Here is a 12,457-nt window from a genome sequence, read left to right as displayed (position 1 = left end):
CTGTGGTGCTAGTGTTGGTGGTGGCGGCAGGCGGGCGAGTGGTAACTTGAGAGGTGCCCGAAGATAAGCTGGAGGAGGATGGTGTGTCAAGGTTCCAAGCGGAAGCTGTAGAAGATTGGGTGTCCTGTGTTAGCCAGTCAACTATGTCCTCAGAAATGTTCGAGTTCGGGGTACGTGGCCTCTGAACAATGGGCATTATTCTAGGGCCAAAGGGAATCATAGCACCCCGAACACGACGGACCCTGCGGGGTGGCCTACCTCTGCCTGTCATTTTTTTTTTTGATTAGTGGTACTATGCGTGCAAGCTACTATGACAACAGATATGAGTGGCACTGTACACTGGCAGAAGTTGGCAGAGTAGACGCTGTAGGCCTGACACACACGCTTGCAGACAACTAACTGCTATTCAATCTATTACAGTCCAAATTGTATTTTTTTTTTAAATGTACACTACTGTTACACCAGATATGAGTTGCACTGGTGTGACACTGTGCCCTGGCAGGCAGGCAGGCACTGAAACGCACACGTGTGAAGGAAACTGACTGCTATTATTTAACACAGTCAAAAAAGTGTTGTTTTTTAAATCTACACTACTGTTACACCACATATGAGTTGCACTGGGGTGACACTGTGCCCTGGCAGGCAGGCACTTAAATGCACACGTGTGAAGGAAACTGACTGCTATTATTTAACACAGTCAAAAAAGTGTTGTTTTTTTAAAATCTACACTACTGTTCCACCACATATGAGTTGCACTGGGGTGACACTCTGCCCTGGCAGGCAGGCACTTAAACGCACACGTGTGACGGAAACTGACTGCTATTATTTAACACAGTCAAAAAAGTGTTTTGTTTTGTTTTTTTAAATCTACACTACTGTTACACCACATATGAGTTGCACTGGGGTGACACTGTGCCCTGGCAGGCAGGCACTTAAACGCACACGTGTGAAGGAAACTGACTGCTATGATTTAACACAGTCAAAAAAGTGTTGTTTTTTTTAAATCTACACTACTGTTACACCACATATGAGTTGCACTGGAGTGACACTGTGCCCTGGCAGGCAGGCACTTAAACGCACACGTGTGAAGGAAACTGACTGCTATGATTTAACACAGTCAAAAAAGTGTTTTTTTTTTTTTTAAATCTACACTACTGTTACACCACATATGAGTTGCACTGGGGCGACACTGTGCCCTGGCAGGCAGGCACTTAAACGCACACGTGTGAAGGAAACTGACTGCTATTATTTAACACAGTCAAAAAAGTGTTGTTTTTTTAAATCTACACTACTGTTACACCAGATATGAGTGGTGCACTAGGCAAGTGGGCACAGTATATGCTGTGAGCCTGACACACACGCTGGCAGGCAGGCAACTGCAATTAGATTACACAGGAAAAAAAAGCAGATGTTCTAGCCCTAAAAAGGGCTTTTTGGGGTGCTGTCCTTACAGCAGAGATCAGATGAGTCCTTCAGGACACAGTGGACACTGAATACACTAGCCTAGCTATAGATTTCCCTATTCAATCAGCAGCAGCTACACTGTCCCTCCTCTCACTAACAATGCAGCTTCCGAATGAATCTAAAATGGATGCTGTCCAGGAGGTAGGAGGGTCTGGGAGGGAGGGAGGGTCTGCTGCTGATTGGCTGGAATGTGCCTGCTGACTGTGAGGTACAGGGTCAAAGTATTACTCAATGATGACGAATAGGGGCGGATCGAACATTGCATATGTTCGCCCGCCGCGGCAAACATGCTATGTTCGCCAGGAACTATTCGACAGCGAACTATTTGCGACATCACTAGTCCTGTAGTCTAGCATGAGAGGAGGTGATGGTAGAAGAGGCAAGGAGTAGATCGTTGTTGGATCTTAGGGGACAGGCTGGAGTATATTTGTTGATGAGTGAGGACAGGTATGGGGGGGCTGCATTGGTAAGGGCTTTGTAGGTCAAAGTGAGAATTTTGAATTTAATTCTGCTGTGAATGGGGAGCCAGTGAAGGGACTCACAGAGGGGTGCAGCAGATACAGAGCGTCGGGAGAGGTGGATTAGCCTAGCAGAGGCATTTAGGATGGATTGAAGGGGGGAGAGGTGGGAGAGAGGAAGGCCAGTTAGTAGGTTGTTACAGTAGTCAAGCTGGGAAATTACTAGGGAATGGATTAGCTGTTTAGTAGTTTCAGCACTCAGAAAAGGATGAATTTTGGAGATATTGCGTAGGTGGTTGCGACAGGATGAAGAGAGCGATTAGATGTGGGGTATGAAGGACAAATTGGAGTCGAGTGTAACTCCAAGGCAGCAAACTTGGGGTGATGGGGAGATAGTGGTGTCACCGACAGTGATAGTAAAGTTAGAAACTGGAGTAGAATTAGTTGGGGGGATTAGAAGAAGCTCAGTCTTGGACATGTTGATTTTTAGGTGGTGAGAGGCCATCCAGGAAGAAATGCCAGATAAGCAGCCGCTGATGTGGGAAAGGACAGAAGGAGAGAGTGCAGGGGTGTATATATATATATATATACATAACAAAAATCCTATAAACAAATTATTTCTAAAAATTGTAACAGTAATACCACACTGTCTAAGAGCACTGCTGTTATAGCATGAGGACTAACCAAAAAAATAATCCCTGGAATACAGCACTGCCCCTCCACCCCAAACTACTATGTTCCTATGTAATAAAATAATGGATGGCCATGAAATAAACCAGTAAACCTCATGTCATTCATGATTAGGGTGACCATATTGCCGCTTTAAAAAGGGACACATATGAAAAATACATAGCCCAGGGCTGTTTAAAGAAATGTTTTGAATAATGCTCCATTATAAGAACCCTGACATATGTATTTTTCATATGTGTCCCTTTTTAAAGTGGCAATATGGTCACCCTATTCATGATGTTCTGAAATAGCCCCCAAGGGCATCACACTCTTTATTCATACTACTCTTCTGAATGGCTTGAACATTTTGCAGTCTAGTAGCCAGTCCAAAAGCACCACTTCCTCAGACAATACACAACTGTAGCAAACCACATTTTAAAGGCAAAAGCCACTGTGGGTGAATCAGCAAGGCTATAATCAGGCATATTTATATATACAGTCATGGCCAAAAATATTGGCACCCCTGCATTTCTGTTAGATAATGCACCACTTTGCCCAGAAAATTGATGCAATTACAAATGTTTAGGCATTCTCATGTTTATTAAATTACAGATTTTTGGTAAAGCCAATCATTCTACTGTTATCAGAAAAAGAAATGAGGCTTTTAAAGAAAAGAATACTACAGTCCCAACAATCAAACATGGTGGAGGTTCACTGAAGTTTTGGGGTTACTTTACTGCTTCACTGGATGTCTTGACTGTGTGCATGGCATTATGAAATCTGAAGACTACCAAAGAATTTTGTGGTGCAATGTGGGGCCCAGTGTCAGAAAGTTGGGTCTCCATCAGAGGTCATGGGTCAGCAGGACCCAAAGCATATATCAAAAAGCACCCAGAAATGGTTTAAGACAAAGTGCTGGAGATTACTGATCTAGTCAGCAATGAGTGCAGATCTCAATCCCATAGAGCACCTGTGGAGAGATCTCGAAACAGCAGTTGAGAAAAGAAACCCTTCCAATCTGAGAGACCTGGAGCAGTTGGCTAAAGAAGAGTGGCCCAAAATTCAAGTAGAGAGGTGTAAGAAACTAATTGATGGTTACAGGAAGTGATTGATTTCAGTTATTTGTTCCAAGGGGTGTGCTACTAAATATTAAATTGACGGTGCTAATAGTTTTGTCCAGTCCATTTTTTTAATTTTGCATGGAATGTGTCAGTTTGGCATTTTTTATTTATTTTATTTTCAAGTCCAAAAGAAAAAGAAAGTGTACGCAGGGCGTATTAACAATTTATAAGTTACAGAGTCTTGCCATGCAGGGCAAAATAATTAAATATTTGTACTTAGAAAATAAATTGCTCTTTATTATATCACATGTTTATACTGTAACAATTAAACATAAATGAGGCTAATTATTCATGAACCTTGCAATCTGTGGAGTTAAAACCTTATTAATATCTGCTAATCGGGGAGGGAGGAAGGAGAAAGAAGAGAAAAAAACAACAACAACTTGTGTCATACCAATTCAAACAAAAGAAATAAACATGAGAATGCCTATACATTTGCAATTGCAACAATTTTCTGGGCAAAGTGGTGCATTATCTGACAGAAATAATATATATATATATATATATATATATATATATACATACTCTAGTTTTAGGATCCAAGCACTCACTGCAAGTTGAATTGCCTGGGTGCACTCTATGGTAGATAGGCAGAAACTTTCATGAAGAGAAGAGGCACACACAGGACTTAATTAACACAACATTTATTAATATTTCATTAATTCAGTCAGTCATGACTGACTGAATTAATGAAATATTAATACATTTTGTGTGCCTCTTCTCTTCATAAAAGTTTATATATATATATATATATATTCTAGCCTTGCTGAATTACCCCGAGATCATCACTGATCCTCCACCAAATTTCTGAGAGCGAGACACTGTGGCTTGTAGGCCTCTCCAGATCTAACCATTAGACAACCAGGTGTTGGGCAAAGTTGAAAATTGGACTTATCAGAGAAGATGACCTGAAATCAGGCAGCTTTATCTTTGTTAAGGACATATGAATCAAGCCACGTACAAGGTTATCCTGGAAAAAAACTTACTTCCTTCTGCTCTGACAATGCTACCTAACTCTGATGATTGTTTTTTCCAGCAGGACAATGTTCCATGCCACACAGCCTGGTCAATCAAGGTGTGTATGGAGGATCACCAGATCAAGGCCCTGTCATGGACAGCTCAATTTCAAGCCCTGAACCCTATTGAAAACCTCAGGAATGTGATCAAGCTGCTTTTATACCAGGAGTGGCATAAAGTCACCCTGTGAAAGACTGGTGGAGAGCACACCAAAGCACATGAAAGCTATGATTTAAAATCAGGGTCATTCCACCAACTATTGATTTCTGAACTCTTGATAAGTTAAAACATTAGTATCGTAATCATATTGTCTAAAACTTAATATGAACTTGTTTTCTTTGTATTATTTGAGGTCTGAAAACACTGCATCTTTTTGTTATTTGGACCAATTTTGATTTTTAGCAAATAAATGCTCTAAATAAAAATATTTTTATTTGGAATTTTGGAGAAATGTCAGTAGTTTATAGAATAAAACAAAAATGTTAATTTTACTCAAACACATACCTATAAATAGTTAAACCATGAGTTTATATGTTTTTATTATGAGAGTCATACTGTAATATGTTTTCACAAGAATTGCTGGTGCAATGATAAATGCAACAGTGTATGCTGGCTGTCGGCATTTATCGATGTGCGGCGGACATCGTATCATGTCCGCTCGCACATTAATAAATTTACCCCATAGTATGTATCAGTGAAGAGAGGAACAGATGTAAGATGAGACAGAAAAGATGAAGCAATCATTTTATACATCACATGTCAGGGAAGGGGTTGAAATATCCCTTTGTAGTTCAGTTCTACTGCCCTCATATCCAGAATCTGATCAGACCAGGTGTTCCCCTCTTCATATTGATCATTTTTCTTCTTAGTAATTCCAACTCATACAAGCTGTTTAGGAATTTTTTATTCTCCCATAATTGATGTCCAACATGCTGCCTGCGGGTCAGGTAATGCCAGTGCTCGGTTTTGTGTTGCATTATAATTAAAAAGACAGAGTTATCCTAGTGCTTGCATAAAAATTTAAATGACCATACTAAACTAAGCATTAATGCAGGCACTACACAATGATCTCTTTTAAGCATTGGCATTTTCCCCCCATATTACAAAGTGATGGCTTAAAAATTGTTCCAGAAAGCAAGAATAATTATCAATCTCATAGAATAGTACTCACATTAGTTTCTGTGTTGTCCACTGGAGCACAACAATTAGTTGCTTACCACTAAAACTTCACTGCTATCTCTGCACTACTCCATGATAACTGTTACTCCTTTCTGAAATCTGCTTCCTTTCTGCTGCAGACACTGCCCTGGTTGGGACTTGATAATATTATTTACAAAATGAAAGACACAGATCAAATAATGCATGGGAGGTGAAGAACTCTTATATTGCAGGTACTTAATGCGCAACTTCCCATTCTAAACCTTCCCTTCACCTCCAGTGACAGAGCAGTCCAGGTCCTAACACTAAGATCACGCACTCTGTAGAATCACTCTCCTGCTCCTATAGTTCCCGGCCATGCTTTCTTCCTCCTATACATCCCTACTCTATTCCTGCTCAGCTGCCAATAAAAAACAAAAATAGTTAAACGATAAAAGTGTATATCCTGCGCAGATAACAGAAGGGAAAGGGGATATGAAATACCTCTGGCTCTCCTCAGCGGGTCCCTAGTGTACCCAATATGAAAGTAGAAAATAGATGGGGGTGAAGGTGAGCGCCAAAAAGGCTGAGGTAGGGAATGGGGACACCTGTTAGACTGATAGAGCGGTGTCCACAATGTAGGTTCTCTTGTTGACGTTGGTGGAATCGATGTACAAATAGTATAATAACTATAAATTAGTTGTAAACTTTAAGAATGTATATCAATGTTTAATCCACACAAAAATGTTAAAATATCTCAGATCTACTTAAAAACATACACAGTCCTAAAAATAGAAATAAAAATAACAATCATATAAAATCATGGATCCATGTTACAATAAAATAAATGCAAAAAATGGGAATGCACAATAAAAACCTTTTTGCAATAATTGATCTTATAGACCAAGTATCCTAATTAGGCCACGTGTCCTAATTGGAGTAGTTTATTTAGAAACAGTCCAGATGGTGGTAAATGTTCTTATGGTTATATTTGTCCAATTAAATCACAATATGGCAAAAAAAAAAAAAAAATTAGTGTCTCTGTCCGTGACCAATTCTGAAATAATTCCAAAGCAGTGTGTGTCCTGTGCCTGAAATGGTGAGAAAATGGAAAATCCAAAAATGTGTGATCACTTAATGTGAAAAAAAGGGGAAAAAAATGTAGAAAAAATGTAGAAAAAATGTAGAAAAATGTAGAAAAAATGTGTAACCTTGCAAAAAATGTGAGAATCCTCCAGTTTATGTGGCAAAAAGTGAGTATTCAATGTGATTAAAAAAGTGTCCAATGTGATATAGTGATTTCTGTGCAATGAAGTTGTAGCTCAGTATGATCCAATCAAAAACCAAAAAACATTGTGCAAAAACCTGTAAAGAAAACAAACAATACTATAATATATACAAACTGTTAAGTGGGTATATCAGTATTATGCTTACTCAAATCAGTCGACGCGTTTCGGCCATGTACTCCTGGCCTTTATCAAGACTAACATTGTGAGTAAGCTGAGAGAATTTATAGGAGCTGTTGCTAATGTTTGGGCGCCAAAAAGCTAGTAGGCCACGCCCCCTTCCTGTTAGGTGCATTGTGGGTATGGGCAAAAGTTTAGTTTTAAAATGTACTCTTAAAAGATCAAAATATTAATTTATGAGTCTTAACTATTATTGTGTTCTTGGGGCCATTTCAATTTGGGCTATTTGCTTTGTCTATGTGCCCTTAGTTGGCATCCTAAGTATGATAAATTTGTATTCCACCTACACTTCCGGTTTCGCTAGTGTTTGTCATGTTTACTTCCGGTTTTTCTAATGTTGGCTCATATCCTGTGGGTTAGTGATGCTATCATACTTCGATAGCTATCTATTTAGGTATTGACCTAACTCCCTTTGTATATCATATGGCGACTACTTTATCTTTTAGCTAAAGCTGCCTTTACTTTCATTCTTTCTCTTTATTACCTCTGTTCGGCACATATTTATACTTCCGGTTAGCGCATATTAGCACTTCCGGTTTCGCTATGTCATAGCACTTCCGGTTTCTGTTGTTTTCCGGTATCGTGATTGTCTAATACTTCCGGTTTCGATAGGTTACACTACCACACAGAGACTAATGTGAGAATAAATCTAAGCTGCCTATTAATAAGTGCTGGATATATGGCGGTATGTTTGGGTACATGAGTGAATATTGTGATGTAACCAAATCCAAGTACCTATGGTATAGTTTGTGTTACCATACTCAGACTCGAGTAAATTAGTAAAACAATTTTAAATTATTTAAAATAATTTAAAATAAAATAATATAAGATAATTAAAATATTAAAATAATCTAAATAATCCAAAATACAGTTCACCAAAAATACAATAAAAATACAATCGGGTTACATGGAATAAGATAAAATAAAATGAAATCAGGATAACACTGATACTAATAGAATGCCATATGGAACTGGCTATACAATGAATACCTCCTAAAATCAGAGTGACAGTAGTACAAATAACTGCTCAAGCTCATATTTCAACAGAATGCCAAATCAAAAATGGTTTCAAATTGCTTAAAATATGTTCAAACTTCTTAAAATACCCCAAACTTTTCTAAAAGCTTTTAGAATATTTTTAAAATACAAAATCCCAGAATTATTATAATCCTCATTGTATTAGTATTTAAAATTAATATTATAATTAAAACTTTAAACATAACATGATTGTAAAACCAGATAGGACCATATAATGTAGACACTAGATGGGGCCAATGTGTGGGATGCTTCAATAATGGGAGAGGACTGGGAAGACAGTGGAGGTCTCTTTTCTATTACGCACATAGGTAAGTAAACCCGTCTTATAGAAGGGAATCCATGCTATCAGTATACCTACACTTGTCAGGTGGAAAAGACCTGATAGGATCTATGTTTCTGGGTGAGGTGGATAGAAGTGAGCTGTGATTTGATGGAGCATAGGTGACTCTATTAATCAATGATTAAACTCTATTTTGTGAGGCTGAATAAGTGCGAGAGGTCTTCCCTATTATTCAGACCCTTTGGGTACAAACTGTTCAGTGAGAAAATCCATTTGGACTCGTGTAAGAGTAATTTTTGTTCGTGGTTACCCCCTCTCCAATTTTTTCTCACTATTTCTATTCCACAGAATTTCATATCTCTGATGTTTCCTCCATGTTTTATTGTAAAGTGTTTGTATAGTGCTGTATCTATTCTTTTTTTCTCTATACATAGTATGTGCTCCCTCATTCTGTCTTTCAATTGTCTGGAAGTTAGTCCTACATATTGTAATTTGCATGGACATTCAATAAGATATATGACATTATGGTCTCCACATCCCCAAAGGGTCTGAATAATAGGGAAGACCTCTCGCACTTATTCAGCCTCACAAAATAGAGTTTAATCATTGATTAATAGAGTCACCTATGCTCCATCAAATCACAGCTCACTTCTATCCACCTCACCCAGAAACATAGATCCTATCAGGTCTTTTCCACCTGACAAGTGTAGGTATACTGATAGCATGGATTCCCTTCTATAAGACGGGTTTACTTACCTATGTGCGTAATAGAAAAGAGACCTCCACTGTCTTCCCAGTCCTCTCCCATTATTGAAGCATCCCACACATTGGCCCCATCTAGTGTCTACATTATATGGTCCTATCTGGTTTTACAATCATGTTATGTTTAAAGTTTTAATTATAATATTAATTTTAAATACTAATACAATGAGGATTATAATAATTCTGGGATTTTGTATTTTAAAAATATTCTAAAAGCTTTTAGAAAAGTTTGGGGTATTTTAAGAAGTTTGAACATATTTTAAGCAATTTGAAACCATTTTTGATTTGGCATTCTGTTGAAATATGAGCTTGAGCAGTTATTTGTACTACTGTCACTCTGATTTTAGGAGGTATTCATTGTATAGCCAGTTCCATATGGCATTCTATTAGTATCAGTGTTATCCTGATTTCATTTTATTTTATCTTATTCCATGTAACCCGATTGTATTTTTATTGTATTTTTGGTGAACTGTATTTTGGATTATTTAGATTATTTTAATATTTTAATTATCTTATATTATTTTATTTTAAATTATTTTAAATAATTTAAAATTTTTTTACTAATTTACTCGAGTCTGAGTATGGTAACACAAACTATACCATAGGTACTTGGATTTGGTTACATCACAATATTCACTCATGTACCCAAACATACCGCCATATATCCAGCACTTATTAATAGGCAGCTTAGATTTATTCTCACATTAGTCTCTGTGTGGTAGTGTAACCTATCGAAACCGGAAGTATTAGACAATCACGATACCGGAAAACAACAGAAACCGGAAGTGCTATGACATAGCGAAACCGGAAGTGCTAATATGCGCTAACCGGAAGTATAAATATGTGCCGAACAGAGGTAATAAAGAGAAAGAATGAAAGTAAAGGCAGCTTTAGCTAAAAGATAAAGTAGTCGCCATATGATATACAAAGGGAGTTAGGTCAATACCTAAATAGATAGCTATCGAAGTATGATAGCATCACTAACCCACAGGATATGAGCCAACATTAGAAAAACCGGAAGTAAACATGACAAACACTAGCGAAACCGGAAGTGTAGGTGGAATACAAATTTATCATACTTAGGATGCCAACTAAGGGCACATAGACAAAGCAAATAGCCCAAATTGAAATGGCCCCAAGAACACAATAATAGTTAAGACTCATAAATTAATATTTTGATCTTTTAAGAGTACATTTTAAAACTAAACTTTTGCCCATACCCACAATGCACCTAACAGGAAGGGGGCGTGGCCTACTAGCTTTTTGGCGCCCAAACATTAGCAACAGCTCCTATAAATTCTCTCAGCTTACTCACAATGTTAGTCTTGATAAAGGCCAGGAGTACATGGCCGAAACGCGTCGACTGATTTGAGTAAGCATAATACTGATATACCCACTTAACAGTTTGTATATATTATAGTATTGTTTGTTTTCTTTACAGGTTTTTGCACAATGTTATTTGGTTTTTGATTGGATCATACTGAGCTACAACTTCATTGCACAGAAATCACTATATCACATTGGACACTTTTTTAATCACATTGAATACTCACTTTTTGCCACATAAACTGGAGGATTCTCACATTTTTTGCAAGGTTACACATTTTTTCTACATTTTTCTACATTTTTTCTACATTTTTTCTACATTTTTTTCCCCTTTTTTTCACATTAAGTGATCACACATTTTTGGATTTTCCATTTTCTCACCATTTCAGGCACAGGACACACACTGCTTTGGAATTATTTCAGAATTGGTCACGGACAGAGACACTAATTTTTTTTTTGCCATATTGTGATTTAATTGGACAAATATAACCATAAGAACATTTACCACCATCTGGACTGTTTCTAAATAAACTACTCCAATTAGGACACGTGGCCTAATTAGGATACTTGGTCTATAAGATCAATTATTGCAAAAAGGTTTTTATTGTGCATTCCCATTTTTTGCATTTATTTTATTGTAACATGGATCCATGATTTTATATGATTGTTATTTTTATTTCTATTTTTAGGACTGTGTATGTTTTTAAGTAGATCTGAGATATTTTAACATTTTTGTGTGGATTAAACATTGATATACATTCTTAAAGTTTACAACTAATTTATAGTTATTATACTATTTGTACATCGATTCCACCAACGTCAACAAGAGAACCTACATTGTGGACACCGCTCTATCAGTCTAACAGGTGTCCCCATTCCCTACCTCAGCCTTTTTTGGCGCTCACCTCCACCCCCATCTATTTACAAAAAACAAAAATACCCCCAGCTGCTGTGAGCACTGTTAAAATGCTTGTGCTCTGTTCTTAAAAGCTCATGCTAGAAAGAATGGTGGCTCACACTTTATTTCTTGCTGTCTTAACAAACAAGTTGTAGATTTTACCTGTTTGTTTTTTTCATGTCAGAATATGCATTAAAAATAAAATTTATGCTTACATGATAAATTAATTTCTTTTATGATGGTGAGTCCACAAGCCATCAAATGTGAGATGTGTCTTTTAATTTTAAAGTGGAGCCTTTGGGGTACATTTATCAAGCAGCGGATGCTGCTTCTTCCGCACGAGCCTTCCTGTTCTCGCCGAGGATTTAAGAAGCAGCGGTGTTAAGACTGCTACTCCTTAACTCGTCTGCCACTGCTGAGGTGTCGGACTGCAATCATCCCAATCACATACAATCAGGAGGACTGACACCCCCTGCTAGCTGCCAAATGGCCGCAAATGTGCAGGGGGCAACATTGCACAAGCATTTCTTGTAAAATGCTTGTGCAATGATAAATGCTGACAGTGTATGCTGTTGGCATTTAGAGATGTTGGGCGGACATGATTCGGCCTCTCTGAATCCAAGGAGTAATGGCTCTCACCACCATATGAAAGAAAGTTATTTTTAACACAATGTTGTTGCTGTTTTGAATTCTTTTTGGAATTCACTCCTTTTGTGGCTCAGTTTAATTAACTTAGTAGTTTTATGTGTCAGCACATCCCTGATATTTACCTATTTATCTAATTATAGCATATTTTTGAAGTCAAGGTTTTATCAGGGACA

At 37.6% G+C, this 12,457-nt stretch overlaps 1 protein-coding gene across 1 annotated transcript in view; it reads right to left on the bottom strand.

Annotated features, from left to right (window-relative positions):
- Window positions 1-12,457, bottom strand: part of ADGRV1 (adhesion G protein-coupled receptor V1) — a 1,190,013-nt gene that overhangs the window by 809,696 nt on the left and 367,860 nt on the right.

The sequence above is a fragment of the Bombina bombina genome, chromosome 2 (assembly GCF_027579735.1).
Source record: "Bombina bombina isolate aBomBom1 chromosome 2, aBomBom1.pri, whole genome shotgun sequence".
Lineage (NCBI taxonomy): Eukaryota > Metazoa > Chordata > Amphibia > Anura > Bombinatoridae > Bombina > Bombina bombina.
Note: the sequence above shows the minus strand (reverse complement) of the source record. Positions and strands in the feature narration are given on the sequence as shown.